Source organism: Vanacampus margaritifer, chromosome 15 (genome assembly GCF_051991255.1).
Source record: "Vanacampus margaritifer isolate UIUO_Vmar chromosome 15, RoL_Vmar_1.0, whole genome shotgun sequence".
Classification (NCBI taxonomy): domain Eukaryota; kingdom Metazoa; phylum Chordata; class Actinopteri; order Syngnathiformes; family Syngnathidae; genus Vanacampus; species Vanacampus margaritifer.
The window spans coordinates 10,239,848-10,260,861 of NC_135446.1; the positions used below are offsets into that span (position 1 = coordinate 10,239,848).

General features: G+C 40.8%; 1 protein-coding gene across 2 annotated transcripts in view; it reads right to left on the bottom strand.

The window, feature by feature from the left end:
* The window catches only part of nav3 (neuron navigator 3), a 254,657-nt gene that overhangs the window by 196,159 nt on the left and 37,484 nt on the right, over positions 1–21,014 (bottom strand). The window contains exons 1-2 of one of the 2 annotated variants that reach the window (XM_077543328.1): positions 5,045–5,066; positions 4,330–4,405 (exon numbers count right to left, since the gene is read on the bottom strand). The gene's annotated coding sequence lies outside the window, so the exon portion shown is untranslated. Of the gene's footprint in view, positions 1–4,329; positions 4,406–5,044; positions 5,067–21,014 lie in introns of those variants that run through there. The other variant, XM_077543326.1, reaches the window with a different exon arrangement.

Genomic DNA, 21,014 nt, shown 5'->3' on the forward strand with positions numbered 1-21,014 from the left:
TTGTTATGGACCTTCAAATGGTAATTGCCGCAAGGTGTTAAAATGCTTCAAATGGCTGCAACGCAAAGTGAGGCTGTGAGCAACTTTATATTTGGAAATAAACGCTGGCTATTCAATAGATATTCCAGCATCAAGCTAGAAGATTGCTAAGGAGACATTAAACCCGGGAGGTTTTTTCCTGAGTGAGATGAATACTCAGCTATGTGAATGTTACTTCAAAAAGAACTTTTATGAAGGAAGGTGAAAGAAGGGTGACTACTGAATGTAAGAGTATAAAAAAAAGATTATATTACAAGAGTTTAATACCTCCCGTCCTGTAGCCTCTGAATGGTTCATAAATCAAACGGCCGGTATCACGTGAGGGCACACATTTTTATATGGAGACCTACAACAGGTTTGTTGAATCTTGCTTCTGCACAAAAGGCAAGTAGGAGGGAAAAAAAAACGTCCTTGAAGGCGAGGAGGGAAAAGCGACTTGAGAGGAAGGTGAGAGGCGAGATGGAGGTGGAAAAATGCGGAAGCGTTTAACTACTGAAGCATAAAAGGAGACAACAGCACCGCAAACGAATCATTAAATTCCTTTCGTAAACTGATTTTCATATTAAGACGTTAATATCCTTGCAGTTCCCATGCTCATTTATCTCCCTTCATACAAATCAATCAGGCGAGCTGCATTAATTGCTGCTGAGCAACGCAAGCCAGGCTTCTCCTGTTGTCACGGCAACCGAGAAGCGAAGGAGGCGATGGGAACGCGTGTGCCAATCCAAATACTTGGCTAATCACTTTTGTGAAGGTGACGTCTGACACGGAAGGCGGCAGCTCATTAGCTTGAGCGAGGCGAATTGCAGCTTCCAGACGAATTTCTAGTTTGGCACCTCCTTGTTTATTGTTTCCATGACATGATGCTTGCTGCTGACAGAGGAATGGATCAGGACTGATGAATCAGGTGCTTGCCAAATGCTCCTTACATTGGATTGCATTGGGAAGTGGAAAGAGGAATGGGACAGGATGCCCTTCCCGCCCGTGCAGTCATCTACATACCACCCAATTACACGTAGATTACATGAATGTGCTTTCACCCCGCCAAGCCCGCTACCATGCGCCAAAGCCGTCGGCGGCGCTCGCACGGGGCATTACAGAAGCGCGTAATCTTGTGATATTGTGTCGGGATTAACGTCAAATCTCATTATGTGGTGAACCGTGGGAGATAGGAGGATGGGGAAGATCATGGGAAAAGTGTGTGGGAGGGGGGGGGACGCGTGTGAGCTTTTCAGTTTTTAGTTAGGGAAATACACAGATGAGAGATAAAATCAGGAGTGTGAAATCTCAATTAGGCATAAAAGCATTTGGGAGGCTGATTTACAACATCCTGGAATGCGGTGTCCATTTTGTTTGTGTTGAACATGACGCATGTACCAAACATGGGTCAAAGGCCACCCGCCACGCCTCGTTGAAAAATGCCACCTGAGTCCGACACGCTCACACTTTATAAGCCTCTTTTATGACCAATAGATCCACAAAGACAGGTAATTGGCAAAGTGATAAAAAGCCGGCCCGGGCAAAAAGCCCAATTTACAGGGATGTTGAGGGGAACGCCGCCTCGCCCCGTTAAGTAAAACAGATTGTCAGGCTAAATAACATTGTGAGGCATGCACCCCAATTCCTAAAGGGCTGGATGGGGGATTGAAATGGTGCTCTTATGTAGAAACACTCTTAAATCACTTGCATACACTCCTTGCTCCCAACAGGCTGGAAGCACACGTATACACTACTAACACACACGTACACAAATACACTTCCCCCAGAGGTGCACCATGCAAGTTATAAGGCCACTGGGGCCTTCACTAAATCACGGCCGAGCCCCAATAGGAATGAGGGATAACAGAGCAGCAGCAACAAGCATTGATTGCGGGATGCATCATCTCTTGCTAGTCACACCAGGGGCGGGTGGGCGACGGAGGGGCGGGTGGGCCGAACGTCTCAACAGGCGGTCCCGGCGTGCGCACTTCACCCAAGTGAAAACGGTGTGGCGGCTTGATTACGCCAAACGCAAGCGGTGATTACACACAACGGTGAGACAGATTGGATCTCTTTGAACACACGCGGAGGTACTGGAACCATTCAAGTGTGACGGTAACATATGCAGGCTTTATATGCCTGCTGAATAGAAAGACTGTAAAAAAATATATATAAAAAAATATCAATCATATCAAGTTGAACTATATCGCTCTAGGAGACCGTTTGCCATGATTATTATTATTATCGCCACAGAGAAACTGAAGAACATTAAAGGATACAGACAAAATCGTTATTAGGTGGCCAAAGAAGATTCCTTTAACTGGATAGATAAAAGTCTACACACCCCCGTACAAAAGCCAAGTTTGTGTGATGACAAAAATAATTTCAAAACATTTTCAAACATTAATTTGACCTTTCACCTGTACAGCCAAATTGAAAACAAAATCAATTCAATGCCTTATAATTGAGGATGTGGCCATGTTCAGAATTAACCACTCACAGTCATGTGCGAGTACCGATACCAGGTATAGAGGCTGAACTACACTGTAGTTGTTTACGGATTAGATGTGGCAAAAAAATGAGACATTTATACTTTCTTTTGACACTGTAATTATTAAATGCTATCAAAGATTAATGCTAAATTATAATTATGAACTACTAATTACATCCTAATTAGTGTACAACCACACTGTAAAAAAAACTAACATAACAGAATTTCACTTTTTAGTTTACAGTTTTTTGGGGGGGTATTTTAAAAATATAATTTAATTTACAAAAAGAAACTCTGATCTTAAATGTCTAATGTAAAATAACATGAAAACACTGTAAATGTAAAAACACATAATATTTCTGTTCTTTTACAAAAAAAACTCCATTAGAAATAGCTCCACATATTGATTGTTAAAATAAGTTGACAAATGAAATATATATATATATATATATATATATATATATATATATATATATATATATATATATATATACATACATATACAGTAAAAAAAATAAAAATACCATAATTTCTTTGTGAATTAACAATTTTAAAATAATAATAAATATAACAGATGGTAGCATTCATTGTATTAACATGTATTTTGAAGGGACATCTAATGAGATATATACTGGAAAATGTTCAGACATTTTTCCACATGAAACAGGTGGCACTGTATCCAACACTCATTGGTCCAGTTTGCGCAATCAAAAGGTAAACTGAGGACAGGCGTGGGAATGTTTTGTGTGGACTGAAAAGGAAGTGGATATACGAATAGATACAACATTTGGATACATTTACAGCATTCAAGTCAGACTAAGAAAAAAGAAAAAAAATTATACAGTGTGAAAATATAGCAATATTCATACATTTTAAATGACTAAATACCGGTATATATATTTTCACAACTAGAATGTTAACTAAACTGCCCTTAAGACAGTGATTCTTCCCACTAGTGTCACTTTGAGCATACCACGCTAATTACGCCATACAGTGGCGTGCATGACTGAATATTTCCAACATCCTCCTTGAAGTTTCCCCAGCACTACGAAAGGTTGAAATGTGTATTCCACAGTACGACTTCACGACTAGCCTGCTCCTCATCCAGTTGAATGAATACGAACGCACTCACACTCAACCCAGAATGCTTTTTAAAGGGCGCAGTGAGTTGTCGAGAAGTAGGAGGGTGGCGAGGACCCTTCAAGTCGTCCGTATTCCATTAGCCACTCTGTGATGTACAGCTCCGCACACACACACACACAAGAGAAGATAGTTTCTCCCTTTCCCCTCATAAAACCATCCTCCCTCCACCCGACTGCTTCTCCTCCTCATCCTCTTCTTCCTCCATCACACACCCCGCCTTGGTCGCCATCCATCACGCAGGACCTCCGCAGATGGCCCCGTGGATAACATGCGCACACATTCAAACACTCCCCTACTCTCTTTCATTCCACACAAACACACTCCACCCTACTTTCAACACTGAGCCGTCATCCCGCTAATTCTTTCATCTGCGGCTTTGAGCGGCTCAGCAACCAAAATGAGCCTCCGTGGCTGAGGCAAAGCCCAATTAGGAGACAATTAGCGCTATTATCGCTACCTGGGAGACCGTGGTGGCCATAAAAAGCTGCTTATGATAGCAGTTAGGCGGGAAATTCATCAATGGCAGCCTCCCCGATCAATGTGGGGAAAAGTGCGGCACTAATGAGAGAGTTGCCAGTCAGTATCACAGCAAAAGAGAGAGACAAGCATTTTTCCATGGCAATCAACAAGTTAGTCATAAGCATAATAATAATAATAAGAAGAAGAAAAAGACTTACCATTACATTTTCGGTCTGCTTAAAAGTCCAAATTCCCAGACCCGTCCAGCCCCTCCGGACATCACATATCCGAACCCTGGAGGGAGTGGAAGCACACCTTGTTAGCCTCTCTGCTCCAGATGCTAAACACTTGCATCCTGTTGCCTAAGGAGACGTGCGCCCCTGCCTGGGTGAGGGAGAGAGAGTAGTGGTGATGCTGTTGTAGAAGTAGTAGTAGTAGAAAGAGGTGGGTCGGCGGGAGAGAGATGTGGAGGGAGGGGAGTCAGAGTAGGGGGGATGCCGGCGCCTCGTATCATGAGACAAGTCATAATGTGCGCATCGGCATGTTCTCAGCGCGGGATTTGAGGCAGCCAAAGAAATGGATGTTGAGGAAAAAAGGAGGAGCGAGCAAGGCGGGCGGAGGTGATTGAGAGGAGGATGCAGCATCCTCCCTCCCTCACAACACTGAGGGTCTCTCTCTCTCTCTCTCTCTCTCCCTCTCTCTCTATCTCTCACACACACCCCCACCCCCACCCCGCTACAGATTGCATTGCACTGATGAAATTTTAATGGTTCTTTTAGGAAGAATAATGAACATGCTAGTCCCCGGAGTTGCGCGTAAAGGGAGGGAGGGGGTTGTTCAAGCACACACCTATATGAACAACATCAGAGTGTGTGAGTGTGTGTGTCCCCCCCCCCCCCCCCCCCACACACACACACACACACACACACTCACCAAAGCGTACGCCCACACGCTTGTCACAAGCCTCACTAACGCACGCCTCGTTTCTTCATTTGAAACACAGGTGCGGCATCCAATCAATGACATCAAACACGGCGGCTGACAGACACGCGTGGCAAACGTAGATGTTCGACCCGTTCTCAAAACGCTCTCCTGGCGCATCCTCGCCAGCGCACGTTGAGCACACACCCCAGTCAAGTGGAACAAAGAGCAGGCAAGGCACCAGTACAAGCAGCGTGATGGGGAGCGCAGCGGCGGAGTTGCTTCACTTCTCTGCAGTGTGGAAGTGCAGCAAAGTAGAAACACTCAAATTGAGATACATGCTAAAGGGAATCCAAATTAACAGGAGGAATTGCTTAAAACACAGAAATTGCCTTAATATGTTGGGCATGGCCGACAACAACGATGATGACAATGTAATTCCCATCACGTTATTTCCGATTGACAACAAAAATATGTTTTTATTATGCGAGGTGCTGCACATTTTTCTACCATCAGAAGCTGATACAACTTATGAAGTAACATTAAATATTTATGGCAACTCTAAATACATTAAATAAACTCAAATATATATATATAAATTAACCAACACTAAGAAAATGATAATTAATATGTTAAAAAATAGTATAATGACAATTATACATCGTCACCCTCAAAAAAATTATTGCCTAAGTCTTTTTTGTGTGTGCATTTTTTAATGCCTAAATCATCTGCTCATGATTGGTAAAAAATTGTGTGTTTCCTGAAAAATCTGAAAAAAATGACTTAATTATTTTATTATTATTTTATTTTAAGGCGTCAATATATATATATATATATATATATATATATATATATATATATATATATATATATATATATATTGACGCCATAAAGTAATTAATATAAATATATATATATATATATATATATATATATATATATATATATATATATATTGACGCCATAAAGTAATTAATATAAATATATATATATATATATATATATATATATATATATATATATATTGACGCCATAAAGTAATTAATATAAATATATATATATATATATATATATATATATATTGACGCCATAAAGTAATTACCTAAGTCATTTTTATATATATACTGTATATACACAGTATATATATATATATATATATATATATACATACATATACAACTATGAACATTTATAAATAAACTAAAATAAAAGTACTAAAACATAAATACAGCAGTGCTCATTATAAGTTTACATACTCTGGCAGGGTTTTGGAAACGTCTACCTTTTTTTTGTGGAAAATACGACTGATGACTAAAATTCTTTATTGCTATATTTAGTTAGATGACTGCTTAACAGTATTCCAAAATGCCTTAAAGCTTCATCTGAATCTAATTGAACATACCAAATGTGCTTTGCCTGATCACTTGTGTTTTGTTTCAAGAACTGTAAACATATCAGTGGTGTCCAAACTATAGCCCCGGGTGTCATTGCGGCCCGCCATCCATTTTTTAGTGGTCCACGGCATATAGCTACTAAAAATGGCATTTGACACCGTTTAAAAAAAACAATTTTATACTTACAAACTTAACGGTATATAGCGAGAGGAATGTTGAGATTTATGACATTTGATTTTTTTTAAGTAAGTAAACAAACCTTTGCACCATATTCTGTGCATATTCAGCTCATTTTCAAACTCATCACAGCACAGCTGCATTTTCAGAAATATATGCTGTCCATCCTTACATTATCAACATGACTGCACGCTACCTCCTTCAGCTCACTGACCTGTAAAATGCCCAGTGCCAAAGTACGGAAAAGGTTTCCCCAATGCAGAAGGACAATAAAGGGGAACGCAACCAGCCAGCTTTCATCACCGATAACATCCCTGATGGACAATGTTTGCTGAGGTAGGAAGGAGCCAAACTCAATTAACAAGCTGCGAGTGACCTTTTCTTCCATTATTGCTACCGGTTGCTTACCCTTCCCTGCTTTTCGGTATTGTGGCCATGAATGAGAACATTGAGAGATGCCATCTGGTTATAACCGAGGTGCGTGTTAGAAGCACGAGTTTCATAGCCAGGAGAAATGTTCATTATCCTGCAGCACAATTGAATATATTTGCAGCGTGCCAAGGTTCTGTTTAATTTTACACAAGCACAAATGTTATAAGCAAATTAATATAAGAGCTGCTGACAATACTGGCGTTAAATTTATCATTACATAATCCCCCAGTAGCCTGATGAGATTACTTTTCTGTTTTTTTTTTGTTTTGTTTTTAACCCTGGAGAACCCACGGGGTCAAATTTGGCCCCTATAAATTCTGCTACTCAAATAACAAAGACCTTTTTTTTTTTTTTTTTTTTTACAAATTTAACTTCAAAAGTCCAGAGTGCCACTTCTGACCCCTGCATGGGGCCATCTAGTGGATGAATATTGCACTTAAATGAGCCAGAGTGGTGGTGACAAGATGGCTGGCAACATGCTGTTTTGTTGAGCTGGAAATCAATCCAAACAAAACCATCTTCTCAGCAAACCATCAGATGGTAAAATTGTGTTTTTTTTGTTAATCTATTTCATATCATGTTGCAGAATGCCTAGGAGTATGTTTTATATATATATTTTGATAAATTAGCAACTCTGACCTAGTTAAAAAAAAAGGGTTAAAATTGGAAAAACATATATTTTGGTGTTCAGTGAACTTATAGCAGTCATTTAATGTATAATTCATAATTTTCCAAAGAAGAAAAGGGTTCTTGGGTTCTCCAGGGTTAAATACTACACGATTAAAGCACAGTTTTAAATGCACAATTGCTTATTTAACTTTAGCATTTCGCCATTAAGCTGCACGCAAATTGGATAAGATGCCAACAGAACAGAAGTCACCCACAAATGCAAATCATTTTAAATCCAGTGTTATTTATTTTCCTCCCTACCTATGATTAAGGTCTTTCAAAGCAGTTTAATCATGATTTTTTTTTCACAAAAAAAATTATGTCATCGCGCTGTATGTTCTTCTAGTCATCTCAGTAAACCACCGTTGGTCTCTACTTTGTTGTTTTTCCTTTAAATGCTTTATTTTGCCTTTAAATGTTGTTTTGTAACTGAGTGACGCACAATGAGTTTGAAATGTTCTATTTAATTCAAGCTGACTTATTGTCCTGGTGTTCAAACAGGATAATATAAGAGAGTGTAATATGAAAGGGGAGGCTAATTAGAGGAAATTTATATTTTAATGTAATGAATCAACAATGTATGCACATGATTATGAATGAAATGCTTAAAAAGCAAATCATGTAAACACGGTCTCATCGCAGTATGTTCCATGCCAAATGTTGGCGCTCTCGTTGGGTGAACTTGTCCTGTCACCACATATTGACATCTTCTGGGGTTCTTTCCTGCTCACACATAGACATCATCTACCACCTACGCGTCAATATTAGCTTTTTTCAACACATTATATTACAAAGCTCCAGGGAGCCTCGGAGCCATCAACTTTTAAGAGCATCCGGGTCCCCGGAGAGTTCATTTATACGGCCTGCCACATCAAATTGTATTCAGATTTTTTTATATGGAGAATATTAACAATGCCATGCATGGAATAGATTTGTGATCAAATATTCAAAACTGCAGAAATGTCAGATTCCCCAATAAAGGGGCTGCGACACAAGAAGGGCTATATGAAAACAAGGATGTCCATGTCAAATCTAATATTAACCCTGGAGAACCCAAGAACCCTTTTCTTCTTTGGAAAATTATGAATTATACATTAAATGACTGCTATAAACTCACTGAACACCAAAATATATATATATTTCAATGTTTTTTTTTTAAATTTATTCCCTAATTTAGGATTAGGGCGAAATTTGACCCTTTGGGATTTAGGGGTATCATTTTGAAAAATCAGAATAACAAAAACTGTCAGTAAACTATTTAGAATTCAAGAAAAATAATCAATCAAATACACAGCTACATTGAACAATATAATTTTTTTGTTTTATTTGTTGCATTTTAGCCATCTTGTCACCACCACTCTGGCTCATGTAAGTGCAATATTCATCCACTAGATGGCCCCATGCAGGGGTCAGAAGTGGCACTCTGGACTTTTGAAGTTAAATTTGTAAAAAAAAAAAAAAAAAAAAGGTCTTTGTTATTTGAGTAGCAGAATTTATAGGGGCCAAATTTGACCCCGTGGGTTCTCCAGGGTTAAGAATGCGGTACGTACTTGAGGCATGCTTCAACAAAATTCAAACTATTTTCTCCGTTTTACCCCAAATTTAAATGGGCATGACTTTTTTCACAACCTTATCTGGATTTTGGCCTGTTTCACTGTTTTCACACACACATTTTCAAAAATGACCAGATAAGAAATGTTTTTGTTTGTTTAACTTTATGAGTGGGCGGAAAAAGATCTTCCCACATCCCCATTGTGATGAATCCCCACAGACATTTGAACATGAGTCCTCATTCCTGGAATCACTGCAAGTCAAGCCACCTCAAATCAAGAGCCACCTCATCAATCTCCGATAAACAAGTGCATTTCCATCCCCGGCATCCGACACCCAGCAACAAGTCAACACAAAGGTCTTTGTCATCACTATAATGGCAGTACAGAACGGTCTCTTGGGAGTTGTCGCTATTAGAGCACGGGCCGCAGAGGAAGTCATCACCCGCAGCAGTTATCCATTCATCGTTTCTGGAACGGAAGCACGACTAACCTCTGGTGTTAATTAAACACCATTAACATGCTTCACCCGGGTCCCAGCTGTTCAACATCCAGGGAGGAGCTCTTCACACTCTTAAGACGCAGACTGCCTGAACTGCATGTGCTTTTCGTTTCATCATTTGAACATCTCCAAATTGCAGATGGCCGCCAGAGGACAATGTGGACGGACACAAAGAACGACGCGATGACCAAGCGCATTAATAACCAAATCATGTAGAGGCGGCTCACGTGATGAAGGCCAACCACCCCGATAATAGGAGTCACGAGCGACAAGCTAGGGAAGGTGGGGGGGGGGCGAGATTAATGACTTCACATCATCGCCCACCGGCGCCCCGTCGCGTGGTTACATCTCATTTGCTGCCAATCCATCTCGGTGACACGGGTGAGCATACGCTGGGGTCAGGGTTCACGGGCGTTTGATGGAATTAGCGTCTTGAGTACGATGGATTACTGTATTGCTCTCTGCATCATTGGTTCTGAGTAAGGGGGGGTTAGCAGGTTACTAATTCACTTAGTACCCTGCTAGTCAAGAAGCAGCAACGTTAACCTTTCAATGGAGGAGTCGTGTGTATTTGAGGAAGCAGTGTGGGCGTGGTTTAAGCTTCTGTCCCATTTTTTATGAGATGAACTCAAAGATGTAAAAAATTCTTCCACATACACAATATCACCATTTTTCTCTAAATCTTTGATAGTGAGCACTTCCTCTTTTCCGAGATAATCCATCCCACCTCACAGGTGTTCTATATCAAGATGCTGATTAGACGCCATGATTAGTGCACAGGTGTGCCTTAGACTGCCCACAATAAAAGGCCACTCTGAAAGGTTGAGTTTTGTTTAGGTTTTCTGAAAACAAAACTGCAAAATCATTGTAACTGAAAGAGATGCCATTTATTAGGAATGAATGACAAATTGGTAATTTTTTGCTCATAATCATGAGCATTGATTAACATGGTGCAAGTGATGGGCCTTTTGCAAACAATTTATTTTCCAGATGGTTTCTTTCCAGTCAACAGATTGAGAAACGAAAGCGCGTTTCTGGAAGTTTGCTTTTAAGGTCGGGCACAGGGCAATAACTTCATGAAAGACAAAGGCTGGACTACATGGCGAGTGTCTACGGTTACCGCCGATTAATTAAGTTCACCATCTGCATTCCTACGCTGGCGGTGGCCTTACAGATGTTCCCTCACAGTACGTCGGTCGCAATTAAAGTAGACAGCTTGTCCACTGTTGGGTTATGTGATCGGGATGTATGCAACGTGCTCTCTTGATGGGAACGAGTACGGCCTGACAAAATGGACTCCAGATGAAAATTTGCAGGCTGTCATTTTGGATTTGAAGCTTTTACATTCAATCAACATTCATAATAAAAGCAAAGGCAGGCTCGTTGGAAAATCACTGCCCAAAAATAGAAGTGATGTTTGTGTCCTTTAAGCATTTGGCAAAACCCAGGCAAAAGACATGGAATATAAGAATATCAGAATCGATTCATAAATATATACAGTATACGGTACAAATAACAACAAACCTGCACTAGTGCAACAGCCTCAGTTGACAGCCATCACACCCACCGTGTGCCTCCACCTTGGACTAAGATTCATGAGTAATGCAGAAGAAAGCAAAGAAATGATCAAGTGGCGCTGTACAGTGGGGCAAAGGAATGATTTATTGCATTCTATTCCAACAATTGCATGAAAGCGGATGTGAGGTTATGAGATTCACGGGGGATGGGCCGGTGTTTAGAAGCTGTTAGGGCCACTAGAATATAATAAAAGCTTGATTGGCTCATACTGTAGGCAACAAGAGGACCTATTCCCGGAGAGGCCGCCATCTCACACCCCCCCCCCCCCTCCCTCTCCAAAGATCACGGTGCCACCATTATGCGCATGGGGGAGAAACTGGCAAGAATCCATATGAATAAATGCATAGGCATGAGCTAAATTGGCTCCCTTGGTGGAACGCAAGAAACACGGTAATGCAAATTCGGGTATTTGTGTTGCATACCAGTGTCGAACATTAGTAAAGACATTCAATTATGAGTCGGATTATGCCCTCTCTTTAGTTAATGAAGAGGAAATGAGAAAGCGTCTTTGGCGTTAAAGACGTCGGGGTTTTTTTTGCAGTAATGAGAACTGGCCTCAGTGATGGGCAAAAGTTACTCACTGTAATGGCAGTTTAAAAAAAAAAATTTTTAACGAGCCTGTTTAACCAAATGAAATCATGTGTCTAAAAAACCTACGAGCAAGAAGCAGAACATTTTGGAAAAATTAATTGCTGGATAGAAACAATACAATACATTTTTTCTAATTGTAGTGGGGGTCACAAGGGAAACAACAACAAATACAAACCAATAAAAGCTGCATAGAAAAAATTAGCCACGTGATGAATAATTTATGACGCCACTTAAATACCTCATGGAGGAAGGCGGGGTTATTATTGCCCCCCTGGCTTGGTTGCCTGCTTTATTTCAGTCAATGTAGAAAGCCACAGATGGCAGAAAACAGTCCTTTTTGTTGATGGTTTGGATAATGATTATGAGTATGCAGGATGCGTATGCAAGAATAACGATAATTATTGTAAAACTATGTTTATTGCTGTGAATACAAATTGCAGTGGTGTAAGCAGAGATACAAAGTGGTCCTCCCATTGGTTGACAAATGTAATGTGGCAGCTTGGCAATGAAGTGCTGCATCCACAAGTGAAAACACAAAAAGCTTACACTTGCTTTAACAGTACCCTATGACCTTGGTTGCTATGGTAACCAAAGCTTTTGCACACATAGGACCGCCCCTCAAATCGGTCTAATTAAATTGAGGCTACAACAAGAGGATATTTCGTGAGTGCTTTTCTTTTCTTTGGAATTGTGACGAAAAGCATTTGAAAGACATTAACTCTTTGACTGCCAAAAACGTTAAATAACGTTTAGTAAAATCCTGCAGAGGAGCGCCAAAGACGTTAAAAGACGTTCACCAAGTTTTTTTTGGAAACGAGTGGAGGAAAGCCTTGGCCAGCTGTGCTGAAAGTATCAAGCAGATCGAGTTAGTATAATGCCTATTTTTGGCCCCTAGATGGCAGCGATGACTCTCTTTGGACAAGATTGGGTAGGCGTCAGGAGAAGACGTGAGGCGGAGCTAGAGTGTTGAGGGGACAATGGCTGAGGAAGCCATAATGGCGACCAGTTGCAAGCAGCTCACGCTTGAGCATTTTTTTCAAAGACGAAAAGCATCGACCAATGCTAAAGAGCACATTGATGACGACGATGATGATGATGGTGACTCCGAGGTTGACGCCGAAGTTGGAAGCGTTGACGCGGCGGCTATGATCACGTCATAAAGCCTCACCGGCTAGCGATGCTAACGCCGGAAAACGCGGAGCACAACCGAGCACTTCTGCACAGGCGGGCGTTCAATCGGACGACGACGAGTGCCCCGAGTCCAATGCATATTCATCGGAGGAGTGGGTACAGTCTGATCACGGAGAAGACACTGGTTATGGACTACGATGCCACCATGAATGGAGCGGATAAGATGGATCAGAACATCTCTTACCACCCGGTATAGGAACTGAAGGACAATGAGGAAGCCAGACGTTACACCACCGTAACGTCACCGTATCATGATCCTGAGAGTAGACTTGATGGCAACATGGCCAAACACACACTGCAGTATATACTTGCTATTCCCCGGAAAAAAAAGCCAGCAAGAAAGTGTAGCGTCTGCACGCGAAGGAGCATCGCAGTGAAACTAATCTGTTGTGCAAATCCTGCTGCATCCACTTACACGCAGGGGAGTGTTACAAAAAGAAAAACTGTATTTGAAACATCCACATAATTGTAAATAGTACCACGGTTGCACACATTTGTAAATAGTTTGCCAAATTGTTTTGTCAAATTGTTACACTGTTGAATGTAAATAAACGTATTTTGCTATCAAAAAACACTTTTTCAATGTTGGTGGTAGTGTTTTACAGAAGTAAAGCACTATTTAGGTGTTTGTGGCATCATTCATGAAAAAAAAAAGGTGTCAAATTCACTAGAGTGCATGAAATATCGTTTCACAAAAAGCTTGATTTCTCCGTTTTTTGTTTCAAAACAGAGCATTTTGGGTGAAACTAATCATTTTTCTATTGTTGATTATTGAAAAACGGAATAAGGTAGAAACAAACTTTTTTTTCTGATGAAAGATGAGCGTTCAATCTTTCATTTGGTAGTATGTGGGTTTCCATAGTCCAAACACAACATTTTCTGTGGACCTTGAAAGATCAGTCAAAATGCTTAAATCGGCTGGCACTGACGGCATCCCTTTTCTGAAAACGTCTGGCAGTCAAAGAGTTAAGACACTTGCAAACTTTTTTCATTATTAGCTTTTTTTTAAGGATAATCCTTTTTGGCAATGTAGCATGGGTTTCGAATAGACGGGGTACCTAATGTTCTGGCCAGTGAGTGTATTCTTTATTTTCCCGGGAGAATATTTCGCCAACATAGCAAAGATTTCTTCCCAAATTGACTCACATGAAAGGACCCCGATGCCCTTTGATTTCGTCTGTCATCAACACAATGACACTTGTCTTGTCTTGTGGACAATGTGCAGCTTCACTACACGCCGGCGGCATGATACCTGTCACGGCAAACAGGGTGGTCGTGGGGAAATGAGACAGGCTTCGGAAACTTGGGGGTGGGGGGTTAATTTAAGCTGCCATGTTTGAGTGTCCCAACAGTATGTGAGTGACATTAACAATACCCGGGTGGATACAATGGTGACACAAGGCAGATGTGTTGCATATGGCAAAAAAAATGTTTTCATTAACTCTGTTTTAGCATCTACAGTGTGGACTTGATTGAAATGAATCCCTTCCTTGTTTGTGTTCAAATGCTTAAACGGTCACCACGACAACAATGCTACTTTCATTAGCCCGTCTTTGTTACTTTGCGTTGTGCGTTACCATTTTAATAAACAACAAAAGAAATTGTTGCATGTTGTGAAGTAAGGCTAATATCTCGGAAAATGCATAAATGAAGCCACTTATATGAGTTCACAAACATCCCAGCAGCTTGTAACATTCCTTTGTTGACAGTGACAACAAAATCAGCCACGATTCAGCCCGTCACCAAATATGACAAATTTGTGGCAGCAAATAATACTCAGCACGTGCACGTCTGCTACAACATGACACAGAACCGCTTCTAATGCGTGTCAGCGTGCCTGTCATGCAAAATCAACAGCTGAAGGGCTTGTTTGGTGTAAATTAAATTCTGGCGCAGGGGCGAATTTACGTTTGATTTTAAAGCGGCCTAATTAAATTGCCATGCATGGCCATGCCACTTAATTTACTGCCCCTATGTTAATCCATATAAAAACAACCAGAGCAGGCAGACTTCAAACGCGTGGCTGCGGGTTTGAGGACACAAATTAGATGAGCAAACACACATGCAGGGTTAGATTTTTTTTTTTTCCCTTGACAGCTTTTTCTTACATTCAAATATTTAATTATTTTTCTGATTCATTCTGTGGAAGATGCAACACAAAAGCAAGACAAAACTAGCAATCAAATTGCCTTCAACGCCAGGAAGAAAAGTAGTTTTTTTAAACGTGTTTGGTTCAAATGAATTGGTTTGAAAAGGCCACTAGTGCACACGTTTTTGTTGTCACAAAGAAGGGGCGGAGAAACTATTAGGCTCAGGCAGAGGAAAGATGAAGGTTCCAATTGAATGTCACTGCCACCGGGGAGTCTTTGGTATCTGACTCATGATAAAAGGAAACAAAAGGAAAAAAACTGAAAACAGAATAATAATCTATTGAGATTCCTACCTGCCAATAGAAAAATAACTTTATTTTCACCATTTTAAGTATTGCTTATTGCGCATTTTTTTCTAGCTCAATAAAGCTGCATCATTTGCTTCATTTGCAAATCTCTCATAATATATCACTTTGTTTTAATATTATATATTTCACGTTTCACTCAACTACGGATCCTCCTGTTTCCAGCAGTAGCATAGATCTCACTCACGTTTCACTTTCTCTTTCATATTTCCTAAAAGATAAAATCTTCAGAAGAATAATAGATGTGAGGTTTGTTAGTAAGTGGAGTAGTGCTACATTTTTTTTACATTTGAAGTAGAATATAGTAAAATTAGGTAATGATAAGAAAGCTGATCAAATATATGTGTGATTGACTCATTTTCGCTTAGTCAAATCAATAAAATAAAATTCTAGTAAAAATTAAATAAAAGGTAAGATGAAGAAATTAGAAGAATGTTACAAAATTTTTATTGTGATTATTACTTTATCATCATCATTATTATTTTATTATTTATTTTATTTTTTAATATTATCACATACCAGGTATTGTGTGATAAGACATAGCTTTCCCTTAAATTAAAAGGAGTAAAATAGAACAAAAGAATAGATGCATTGGAATTGTAAATTCAAACCCTCTTTACGTATAACATTATTTGAAAATAAACAAAGCTGGTGCGACATGTATGCATTAAACAAGTGAATAATCTCCTCTTGCAGCCTAATTTGAATATTAAAGTGGGCTGTTGACAATAATGACAAGTTGTCATAGTATTCTACATGCTCCCCCCCTTCACACATGTGAGTGCTTGTAGTCGTAGCAGCTCATTGCCTGTCACCTCGGAATAGCAACGAGGTCACGTTATAGATTTTGCAGTTTAGGCGAGCAACGTTCAGGTGGAGCGCTTGTTATCACACACCTGCTCCAGCTATCTTTCGTCCAACTTGGCAACCCCCACTTTTTCTTTTAAAAATATATTTATGAAGGCGCTTGTTTTGCAGAATGTAGGGTGGGGCCGCTGGGGTGCACACCAGTGACGCGTGTGTGTTTGTGTTGGGGGGTTGGCGTGCACGAGCCTGATCTAGATGACGGCATGTGTAAAAATAGTGGCATGCCGTCATGCAGAGGTGGTCTCAAGAGGAAAGGGGGTTGAGGAGGGGGCGTACATGGGGGGGGATTGTGAATTGAGCAGTGCGGCATGTTCTCTCTCATCTTGTGGATGAAGGAGGTACCAGTGTTCCCAGTACGAGCGGAGAAGAATGAGATCAGTCAGAATGCGCGGCTGCCAATGTTCCTCCTTGTCTGCCTTGTTTTTGTTACTTCGGTGGTCTCGAGGAAAAATGTGCCATGTTTCGACAGTATCAAAGAATATTTCATTCAGAAAAAAAAAGACTTTGCAAAAGCATGTGAAAATAAGCCGTCCACAATAAAAAGAAGTTTGTTTGTTTTTTTAAATCACAAAAGTGATGTGTTTCCTTTAAAAGTTGCTAACATTTGTGACATTTAGCATCATTTAACACAACAACATCATTGATTCTGTCAAGCTGAGGGGCTTTAGGACCCAGATGCGGGAAGGCAGAGCAAGGAGGCCGAGGTGTAGTCCAAGAAAAAGGTTTTAATTTCTAATCAAAAAAAGCTATCTTCAAAGTACAAAATAAATTGAACTAACAAAACATGAATCTAAACATGGCTAAACAACTTAGGCAAAACTAACAGCATGACAAGGTTCCTGACAAGGCAAAAAAGGTCAGCGTGACGTGGAGAAAGACTTACAACAACAAAACATGAACTATAACTATAACTATAACTATAACTATAACTATAACTATAACTATAACTATAACTATAACTATGGAGGGAACAAATAACAGGCAGCATGACATGAGTAAAGACGTACATACCACAATGAACCGACATAGACAGTGAGGAGACAGCAGACTAAATACACCAACACTAATGACACAACAAGACACACCTGGACCAGACACAAGTGGCTGAGGGCACTGATTGGATGACACATGAGGGTAATGAGGAAACAATCAGGGATCAGGGTTGACACACACACCACATGAGGAAGGGCAAGTGACCAGAAACGAGAGGAGTCAATTTTCAAACTAAAACAGGAAATGACAAGACAAGGGGAACACACAAGGAAAACAGAAGCTAAACATGACAGGAACTAAACATGACTAGAAATAAACATGACAGATTCAGAGTGGCTGCTTTGATACGATTGGGTATCTGTTGGAATGACATTCTTTGTCTTCTGCGTGTTCGTCGTTCGGGTAGAGAGATTGTTGATTTTCTGTATACAGACTGGAAATCGGTGAACAGGTCCTTCGAAGGATTTATTTTACAGAATATTCTGGGCACAGCAAGTTTACAGACAAATGGCTGCAGTTCCTCTCGCTTGTGTGTCGATTACAGACACTTACAACCTTTTTATACTATTTTGAAGGGCGGTTCCAAACAGCCCACCTGGAGTTCAGACTTTAAACACATCATTGATTACACTTCAACCACAGACAATGGCCCATTGTTGTGGAATTGATGAGATTCCAGTCATGAGATCCCAGTCATGACGATAAGATTTTAAACACATCATTGATTACAGACATTTGGCAGAAATTGCGATATCACTCACAAAGACACATCCACAGATAAAAGTTCTACTGAGGAAATAAATAAATTAAAACAGTTATGACTAAATCTGGGCAGAAGACCCTCTTCATATCAAAATGTGACCAGTGAAGCAACACCATGACTGGTCACTTCATTGTGTCACTTTCCAAAATTTAACTACCAGCTACTTATGTGTGCTGTCATACCAGTTTGTGCTAGTGTGTTAGCTAATACCGTTGATGAGTCTCAAGTGAAGGTGTTTTTTTTTTTCATGTTGACTAATTTAACTCTTTCACTGCCACTGACGTTTAAAGACGTCAAGTAAAAACCTACGCTTCACTGCCAATGACGTCAAAAGACGTCATCCAATGATTTTTTTTTTTTTTTTGAAACGGGTAGAGGAAACCCTTCCGCATGTCTGATGAAAGTTTCAAGTCTGTCTGTTGTGCCTAATGACTATTTTTGGCCCCTAGAGGGCAGCGATGACTCTCTTTTGACAAGATCGGGTGGGCGTCAGTAGAGGCGGAGCTAGAGCGTCGAGCAGGAGATAAGAATGGAAGACAAAGGAAAAATGGCGGCCGGTCGCGAGGAGCTCACACCCGAGACGTTTTTTTCAAAGACCAAAAGCATCGCTGAAAAAGCACATTGTTGACGATGATCATCATAGATGATGAAGATGAGGGTGACTCCGTGGTTGGAAAGCATTGACGCGGCAGTAGAAGACGTTAGATGGAGCTAGATGGAGGAGGGAACGGGCAATGGCGAGCGTTTGCAAGCAGCTCTACACTTACAAGACGAAAGGCATCGACCAACGCTAAAATAGTGCATTGATGACGACGGTGATTATCCTCGATGATGATGAAGGTGAATCCGAGCTTGGCGGCGAAATTGGAACCGCTGACGCGGCGGCTATTACGGTGTCGTAACGCGGAGCGCAACCGAGCACGCACAGGCGGACGTTCGATCGGACGACGGAGAGTGCCCCGAGTCCAATGTATATTCATCGGAGGAGTGTGTACAGTCTGCTACTTGCTTTTTATTCCCCGGAAAAAAAGGCCGTCAAGAAAGTGTAACGTTTGCACGCAAAACGGACCAATGTGAAAGTGAAAGTAAACTGTTGTGCGAGTCCTGGCGTCTCCTTGCACGCAGGAGAGCGTTTCAAAAGGAAAAACTGTATTTGAAACATCCACATAATTGTAAATAGTACCACAGTTGCACACATTTGTAAATAGTTTGCGAAATTGTTTTGTCAAATTGTTACACTGTTGAATGGAAATAAACGTATTTTGCAATCAAAAAACACTTTTTCATGGTTGGTGAAAGCGTTTTACAGAAGTAAAGCACTATTTAGGTGTTTGTGGCATCATTCATGGACAAAAAGAAGTGTACAATTCACTAGAGTGCATGAAATAACATCGTTTCACAAAAAGCTCTTTTTCTCCGTTTTTTGTTTCAAAAGAGAGAATTTCGGTGAAAGTAACCATTTTCTATTGTTGATTACTGAAGAACGGAATAAGGTAGAAACAAACTTTTTTTTTCTGATGAAAGCTGAGAGTCCAATCTTTCATTTGGTAGTATGTGTGTTTCCATAGTCCAAACACAACATTTTCTGTGGACCTTGAAAGATCACTCAAAATGCTTAAATCGGCTGGCAGTGGGGACAACCCGTTTCTGAAAACGTCTGGCAGTGAAAGAGTTAATGATTCCACTTGTTTATGTAACGTGGGTTCATGACTGTGTACATGCTAGAACAGAGGTGGGCAATCTCGGTCCTCGAGGGCCGGAGTCCTGCAGGTTTTAGAGGTTTCTCACTTCCAACACAAGCTGATTCCAATCAGCAGGATCGTTATCAGGCTTATGCAGAGCTTGCTGATGAGCTGATCATATATCAGCTGTGTTGAAGAAGGGCAACATGCAAAACCTGCAGGACTCCGGCCCTCGATGCCCACCTCTGTGCTAGAAGCATGGTGCTGCTTTATGCTCCTCCGTGCTTTAAGTGCTTTGCCGCCATCTTGTGACATCTATACGTAATTACAAACCCCTTTTGAGGGAGTCAGTAATTCGCGGCTGGGCTTGGTCGATAGTTAAAGCAGTTAAATAAGGCAAGCATAACACATTTGCCTTCAGTGACAGAACAACTGATTGTCTTCCCCAAAATGGAGGCATTCAATTTGGAATGAAAGCCTTCATTTCTCGCCGCTTTCCCGGATATCCAGGCGCAACTTGGCGTGGAATTGAGAACATTGCCAGCGGGAGCGGCGCTGGCCAGAAAATGTAAATCCAAGGCCTCACAGCTTTGTCAGCTGTATACTACAAACAGTAATAACTCTCCAGGATTCTCACCATAACGATATGCTTGGGATCCTCTTAACTGCGTGTAGCAACGCGTTTGCTTTTTGGTGTCTCTGAGCAGATAGGCGGCGGGAGCCAACTCATAACAGATCATTATCCTACCCATTAACATTGAAATTACTCGCCGTCACATGCGTTAAGTGCGGGCCGATAAGGCTGTAACCTTTTTTTTGGAGACATTACGCTTGCTAACTCGTCAAAGTGGGAACCGCGACCTCCTTGACCACTTCCCATCGCTCGCTAAAGCTACCAGCAGTCGAGATCAGAGATGAGGAAATGTCTAGAAAACATCCCGGGACATACCAGTTGGGGATGGGGTGGGTTGGGGGATTTAGCCACAGATACCACTTGCAGCATGGCTCAAATATCCTCCAAAAATCAATAGTGTTTGCACACTTGCCGACAACAATAAGGCTTGAAGGGGATCCATGACATATATTGACTGGTCAGAAGGGTGAAAAGGAACATGAACCACATTTGAGCTGTGACCCC